This window comes from Condylura cristata, unplaced genomic scaffold, assembly GCF_000260355.1.
Source record: "Condylura cristata isolate star-nosed mole 26May11 unplaced genomic scaffold, ConCri1.0 scaffold00008, whole genome shotgun sequence".
Lineage (NCBI taxonomy): Eukaryota > Metazoa > Chordata > Mammalia > Eulipotyphla > Talpidae > Condylura > Condylura cristata.
Window position 1 is genome coordinate 52944993 of NW_004567109.1, and position 8492 is coordinate 52953484.

The 8492-nt window shown below is 35.2% G+C and overlaps 1 long non-coding RNA gene across 1 annotated transcript; it reads right to left on the reverse strand.

Annotated features, from left to right (window-relative positions):
* Positions 1 to 3717: 3717 nt before the first annotated feature.
* On the reverse strand, positions 3718 to 7946 carry LOC105853385. Its single transcript, XR_001145217.1, has 4 exons — positions 6793 to 7946; positions 6465 to 6640; positions 5156 to 5248; positions 3718 to 3756 (listed from the first exon to the last, which is right to left on the reverse strand). It is a non-coding gene; the product is annotated as an uncharacterized LOC105853385 (long non-coding RNA).
* Positions 7947 to 8492: the final 546 nt, after the last annotated feature.

Here is an 8492-nt window from a genome sequence, read left to right on the forward strand (position 1 = left end):
ATTCAGTACCTTGGTCTAAATGTCATTTATATACTTTTTTAGATTCTATAGTAAATTAAGTTTCATTTGGGGGGACCATAATAAACTTGTTTGAAAGATGAAGAAAATATTTAACAAATCAAAGGTGTGCAAATTTGATATTGTTAAGCAACCCACTTAATATAGGAATGGATCCATTTACTTACTAGTTTCTTATTGCTAACAAATTACCCCAAAATTTGGCAACTTAAAGTCACACACATTTGCTATCTCGAATTTTTTATCAAAAATCTAGGAGGGCCTCTCCTGGAGGACTCTAGCCCCAGGTCTCTTGTGAGGGTGAACTCATTTGCAGGAACTGCAAGTCAGCTGGCAAATTCACACAAATGGTGGTTGGAGGAAAGGTCAAGTTCCTCAGAGTCTCCCCATACTGCTCACATAACATGGCAGTGGCTTCCCCAAAACTGGTAATGCAAGAGAGAGAATCCAACACAGAAGTCAAAGCATATATTACCTTGTTTTCCAAGTGGCATGCCATCAATTCTGCCACATCCTACTGGTCATTAAACTGACCATGACAGAATAAGGGAGGGGGGCTTACACAACGGTATCCAGGTGGGTCATCTTGGAGACTGGCCACCAGAGTTTGGAACATGAAGTTTATTGCCAGCATGTGTTTATTGCCAAGCTGAGCTTTTCCTCTGAGTCATTTAGTAATGTATGCAGCCTAGGGTGACAAGAATACCAGGGCATGGTGATTTTAAACAAGGGAGTTTACTTCATGCCACAAGAAGTCTCAGAGTTGTCAGTTCACAGCTAGTATGGGGGTCAAGGACACCATCAAGGATCCAGGCTCCTTTTGGCTTTCACTGGAGCAGCCTTAGTGATGAGAGCAGCACTTGCGAAGATCCCTGGCAGGAGACCAGGAAGCACCAGCAGCTTTCCTTTTATACCTCACTGGCCAGAATCCCACCATGAAACCTGAGCTGAAAGGCAAGACTTTACAGCAAATGAAAGCAAGCTAAACTCTACTGCTTGAGACCATTGTTCCTGTCATGTTTCCTAAGATTAGATTTTGAGTACTATATTTCTTAAGGTATATCATAAGTCAATAAATTTTTGGAGTTACATAATAACAGAAGTACAGCACCTTGCATGTCTCAGGCTTACCTTATTTTTTTCTTAACTGACTATATTACATAGTATTAGATGTTTAGGATTTCTAATAAGCATTAACATTCTACAAGCTCGTAAATGGCTTTATATTCTATTTGTATTCACTGGAAAAGAGATTTTTTCCACTACTGGGAAGTGAAAATAAGGTAATACAATAACTTTGCCATTTACTAGTTGCCTATTTTCTGGACTTGTGCTCCCAGTTTTGATTTGCGCATGAAATGCTAAATTCAGCTATGACTTGGCTCTGTGCTTTCTCTGCCCAAGTGTATGTTTCTCACCCTTTTCCCTACAGCCCTGTCCTCATATATAAATTGTTTTTCTATTCTCCTTCTTGTTTCAGAATTTTCTTTTTTAGGTAACAAATAAATATAGAGCAAGATGATTAACTATATTCCTTTTAGGAAAAAAAATGGCATAAGAAACTACTTTAATTTTGTAAGAGGCAACCCTAAAGCACACTGCATTCTGAAAATGCCAACATAGCATTTTTGTACTTTGAGAAAGAGGTCTTCAACTGTCAGGCCAAAATTGACTTTAAAATTGAAGTTGTTAAAAATACACACTTAATTTAGTAGCTTTTAATTCACAGGACTATTTCATGGGTGGGGTTTAAAGTGGTGAGTTGATTTTCACCACAGAGGAGTATACTGCCTCTGTGAAAGTCAGACTTTTTACTAAGAATAGAAATGTGGGCTTCAGGATAATTAAAAAGTGCTTTCATAATTGAAGTTCTGGTGAGGAAATGATTAAAGTTATGGCCTTACATGTTGGGTGTATACAAACTACTTTAAAACTTGGATACTGGGATGTATGGCCATAAAAGGATTGCATTAGTTGAGAAGCATATAAAATGCCAGTGATAAACCATGCTTCCATTTTTAAATGCAAATAGAAAAACTAATATTATATATTGACTTTACATGAATACTGAAGTTTGCTATGCTATTGCAAATATAGAGCAACATTTTTAAAGGGTAGTTACCCTTTAAAATAGACAATAGAAAATGTTATAAAAATGTTTGTTATTTCAGCATTGCTAAACACCTTCAATATCATTCATTAGTATCTCTAGCTTTGAATTACTAAAATTTAAAATTATTGAAAATTGTGTTAGTTATAAGAAATAGATACTGTTTCTTCCTTCAACTAAATTATTCAAAGTTAAAGAATTAGATTTTCTTTTAAAGGCTTAGCAATATTATTAGGCACTGAAATACTAGATACTTTGGAGAGTAAAATCTAGGGAAGGAAATAATAGCTTAATAATGACTTTGGGATCATATGCTTTGGGATTGCTTGAATTTGTTTTTAAGAATGTATTTATTACCTTCATAATTTAATTATAAATGATAGTTAATTTGAAAACCATGTAACATATAAGATCATTAAATAAACTAAAAAATTAAATCATACAAGAACTACCTTAATTGAAACATGAAAAGGACCTCTGTGTATGTTTCAAAACAGTTAAGACCCAGTATAAAATCACCATTTTAATATAAAACAGGAAACTTGGAGATTACATATTATTTTGTATCATTACATTTTATCTTATTATACTTTCAAAAATTTATTTGAAATTTCAAGATAGTCCAAATTTCTTCTTATTATCAGTTGACTTGTTAACAAAAAGGGCCATTATTCTCATAAGAGTAATTCTGAAGTCTTAGTAACATGCTTTTATTACCTGCCTCAGTATTCCCATTAGTTGTGGATGGATCTTGTGAAATTAAAGATAAAAATATAAATTCGAATGATTATTTTACACAAGATTACACCATTAACTTTTTATTTTAACTATTATTGATGTTGCACTATTACAAAATCAGTAATCATGAAATTTACAATCCCAGATTAAAGTTTCAAGGAATGAGAGGAAAGGAGAAATAACAAATTCCTTATCTCTAAGAAATACCCTAAAACAAAATGTAAAATGTGGGAAAAAAGACAGTAAAATAGGCAAATGTGAAGGAAAATATATGAAGAATTAGCAATAGTTTTATCATCAAATAATACAAGGCAGAAATGCATAAAATAAGAATGAAACTTATTTAAATAGCATTATTTGTAATAAAAATGTATCATCAATTTTAAAAAAGTTTAAAAAATGAATGGCTTCAGACATATTTTTGACAGGAATAGATAATATGCCAATAATAAGACCAAAGCATGGAGAGTGAAGACATTACATGTAGGAGGGAAATTGGGTAGCAGCATTAATCCATGGCAGGTAAAACAAAATAAGGAAAGTTAACAAAGTAAAAACGGAGTAAAGGTACTTGGTTGATTCCCAAAGAAGAAATTATAAAGAGCAAATTTTTACTATAATTTAAAAAGAAAGCAGAAAAATCCTTAAAAAGACAAGCCGGCCCTCCCTGGTGGCGCAGCGGGTTAAAGCACAGCACAAAGACGCTTAAGCCACTTCCGCAGGAGTTCGATTCCCGCCTGCCCCGGAGGTGACCGCATGGCTCGGCAGACCTCTCCTGACCCGCCCGCTGCTCCCCTCAGCAGTGTACTTAGTTGATCTGCCTGTTCTGCTCCCCGCTCTGTCTCTGGTGAATCCTCTCACCCTCTGCATCTCTGGCCTGTACCCCAGTTCTGTACGAATAAAAAAAAAGACAAGCCAAAAAAATACATGTGCACATATACACCTCACTCACAATTACAGGAAGTGGCCAGGTATACATTGCAAGCATTTGAGTTTTTTGATTATTGCAAAAGAATAAAAATAAAGTATTACAGTGAATTAAACCACAAATTTTACACACAATAAAAATATGAACAATCAAAACTATCATTTTTTAAGCTGCTAGTTATTCATTCTAAGTATTGAACCAATTGTTTTAGTTTTCTGTGTCAGAATAAGTGAACAGTTGATTAAAGACTTTTTGCTAATAAAGAAACAGTAATGAATAAAGTTTGAGGAAAAATAGAATCAGAAAATTACCATTTTAAGAGTCCCTAGTAAAATAATGGATGTTGGCAATTATCATCCATGATTGCTTAAAAGCATTAAGTAAAAAGTTGATGTAATTCTTTCAATGAATCAGTCTGACATCATCTGAATCCACTGATCCATTTAAGCATTCATATAAGGACAACCAGACATTACACTACTCCTAATGTGAGGCAACTGAAGTATACAGTACCACCTATAAAGAAACCTTGCCAAAAATATCTGACATTGAATTCAGTGAAGATTTTGGGTGTAACTACTAGTTGACAATACACACAGAAGATGGAGAAATATATTAAATAATGTCATGTGGCTCTAATCAGCCAAATACATTAAGAAATTCTAAAGGGAAAATAATTCAATTTATTACATGAATAAACATCATGAAGAGCAAAGGAAGAGGAATGCTATAGGTTCAAGAGACATGCCCCCCAAATGTAATGTATTTGCTTTTGTTTCGTTACTGCTGTAAATAAAGCATTTGTACATAAAAATTTTAAACATGACTGATATATATTTTTTGAAGAACGATATTTTAATAAAAGTAGGTCAAATAGGAAATATTAACTTAAAAAAACATTTAACCGATCCAGAAGAGGACAAAGGAATAAAGGGGAATATGAAATAAGCAGGTCAAATAGGAAACATTAATGTAATATTTCTCACTGATATTGTCAATCTGATATTACCTATTTGGAAAAGGCAAAGGAAATAAAATGGAAAATGAACAGAATTACTTAATATTGTGATATATAGTGAATCCTTTAGCAATAAATAGTAGAAATTACAGTATTCATATATACTATTAATTATTAATTAAAAGCTAACAATTCTCAATTCTCCAAAATCCAAAATGAAAATTTAGAGATCATTTTACAAAGAAATATGTGTAAACAGTTTGAAGAAAACTAGAGAATTTATACTAATAGACATAAAATGTGAATAGAGACAGAAACTAGTAGAGACCCTTCCACTGTTTGTAATCTGAGTCTCTAATCTGGTTCATCTAGATTGAGGAAAGGTATTGAGATTCTGACCTACCTACATATCATCTCAGATCCAAAGGCATCTGGAGTTAGCATCAGTTCTCTCTCAAGAGACAGGAGAACATACTCAGTTTCTCAAAAGAAAAGGCTAGAAGGTAAGAGGAAATGTTAGCATTGTGTGAGTTTCTTATAGCAAACATTCCTAAACAGCACTAAAGTGATTACCAATATGGAGATACTGAGCTTCTCAACTTGTAAAATGGTACTATCTGGTCAAGACCTATGTTGGCTAGAGCTCTGGACTAGAAATTTCTGGCTATAAGCATTCTCCTCCATAAATCATATTTTAAGATAAAATATTTTCTTCTTATGTTGTGATTTTTTAAAAGGGTAGGAAGTACATTTGTAAGGGGAGAAAATAGGTCTTATCTTTATTTAGCATCTAACAGCTATATTTGGGGAGAGGACAGCGGCCAATTCTGGACATTGCTAGGGGTTTGAGAAACCACTGCAACTTTTGTTAACTGGTTAAAAATAGAGGGGGAAATTGGAGAATGAAGGGTCTCAAACATAATGTTTCATCAAGACATTTGCTGAACTCTGAAAGTTGTGAGAAGCAATTGGCTAAAATCTTAACCTGAAAACTCTGAAGAACAGAAAAGAATGATCTGCAGTCTATCAATGATGATGAGCCATCAGGCTCTCAGTTCAAAGTCCAGAAGTGACATACCCTAGAAAAAGGGTGATTAGGGATAGATTGAGCCTTATCAAACAATAAACCGGCCTTAAATCAGCTAATTAGCTTAAGAAGACTAGCCCATCCTTATTGCTTAACAGAAAAAGGGTGGACCCTCTCTGGTGAAAAATGAATCACCTGAAGCTTCTCCAGCCCTTTTAACAGAAGGAAAAGTAGAATAAAAAATAAAATCTGACCTATCTAGAAGAGGATGAAGGAAGTAAAGGGAACATAAACTAACAGGTAAAATAAGAAAAAAAAAATAGAAGGAGATCAGTATAAACTCAAAAATATTAGAACTCACATTAAATAGCTAAAATAGATAAAGACTGCCAGACTGAAAATAGCAAGTACACAAAATATATGTGGTTTATAAAATTATAAACTATGTATGTAAGATTGAAAAAGATCTACAAACACTGTACAAATCAAAGCTGACATGATTGTCTTAGTAACAGACCACATTGACTTTAAGACAAACATCACTAGACATTGAAACAGACATTTGCTAATGACGAGGGTCTACCCATAAAAAGACATAATTATAAATTTGTAGGCATCATCCAAACCATAAAGGGCCTACACAGAACAGAGAAGACAGAGGAAGGGGCAATTCGTGCCTGCTTACATGGGGACACCAATCTTCTACCCTAAGCACCCCAGGCTTTCCAGCACTGGGAATAGGTTGGAAATATATCTTTGGTTCTCGGGCCTTCAAACCCCACCAACAGCTTCCTTGGGTCTTCATCTTGCAGAGAGTTAATTATCGAAGGATTTTACAGGCTCCATAATGATGTGAGAATCCTAACACAATATTAAAACACAGAGCTTTGGTTATCAAAAGTTACAATTAAGGAAAGAAAAGAGCAACATAGCAAAATAAGAACAAGAAATCGAGAGCATTTTACATTATGTCTCTCCAACAGATTCATATCTAAAATTCACTCTATACTTACTAGGACTTAACTTTTGTTAAACATGCCAGGCCTTGAGGACCATGTTGAGGATGCTGGGTTTTATTTAAGTGTAGTCAGAAACTCCTCAATTTTAAAACTTCATTTCTTATCATTCTTCTGTTCACATTTAAGCCAATTTGTTCTTTAACTCTACATCCCATGAAGTCATACACATCCCAGATGACATAAGCATCCAAGGCTTGTAGGTTGTTATTCAGCTTCCCGGACTTCCATGATCTCTTCCCATCCCAAACAGGCTTCTCTTCATTTTAGTCAAAATTACTCTACCTCTGAAAATCAAACTCCAACATTTCATTCTCAGATCATAACCTCTCACTAACCCTACTCTTCCACTATGTAACATCTAGCATGCCTTGTCCTCCATTCTTTACATTTTATTATCTGATTAGAATAAAATACACATACAATCTCACTAGAATAGAAAAATTACTATTTTCTCCATTCTTGTGTCAAGGCATATAGTCTTTCCTACACCTTTCTCCATGTGCATGCATTTGTGAAATTTTAGATACAAATAGAGAAATGCTTGTTTTGGTTACAAAAAGAATCATATGCACACATAATACCATGACTTTTTTTCACCTAAAAGTAAAAATCATGAGCAGATCTCAAGCAGCAGATAGACAAAATTCATTACTAAAATTGCTACCCATCATCCCAAGTGGTCCCCCCTGCAAAAGGGACTTTGTCTTCTGCTGCAATTAACTTGCTGACCCCAGAAAACCTCCAAGAGGGCTTGCCAGTGAAGGGAAGTGTTTCCATCTTTGCAGCTGGAAAAGAACCGCTGCTTGTGACTAAAAAAATGTGGGACTGGTATGGTTTCTCAGAGCAACTCAGCAGAGTAACAGGTTTCAGGCCCATGAGAACTGAAAGCATCGTGTCTTTCACCACTTGGTTTGCTGCGACCCAAGGATGCTGGCAAGTACTGAGTAACCACAATCATGACTAGGCAAGGAAAATTAAAACTCACTCACGGGTCTCGGAAAGAAAAATGGCCAGCAGAACAGAAACAGGAGATGCCTACTAAAGCAGAACCAAGGGAAGAAACCTATGAGAATTTTAATGAAAATATAATGGAATTACAGTTCTAAAACCAAAATTCAAACTCTAATACTTTCAAGAATTAAAAAATGATTTCCTAATTTGAAACTTAATATTCAACAGAAAAAGAGAATAACTGCCCTTGAGAACCACATTAGCATTGAGAATTGGGTGGAAGAAATACCTCACAAAAACCCAGTGAAAGATCTCCTGAGAGAAAGATAAGTTGTGTGGAGATGAGATCTAGGAGACCAAACCAAAAGGAAGGAAGGAACATGTGGAGAAGTGATAATCACATAAACAATGGAAGAAAATTTTAATATGTAAGAAAGTCATGAAACCCTGACTATGAAGGCGAAAGGGAAAATCCTGCCAGCCTGTAAATGACATGGGAAACGGGCTCTTGAAGGTGGCGGGAGCTGGAAGCAGACACGGCTCAGACACGTCAGGCCACTGGCACTGAGCCATCTTGACCCGAGTCTGGCTCACACTCCAGAAGAGCCCAATCTGTGTGCTTCTTGCTGCCCGTTTTCAGAGACTGTTAAAGTGCTCTAAGACCTAGCAAACTCCCTTTGTTGTTCTATGTCACTGGTGTCTCAGTATAACAGTCTTTGCAGCCGTCTTTTCCATCCAGTTTC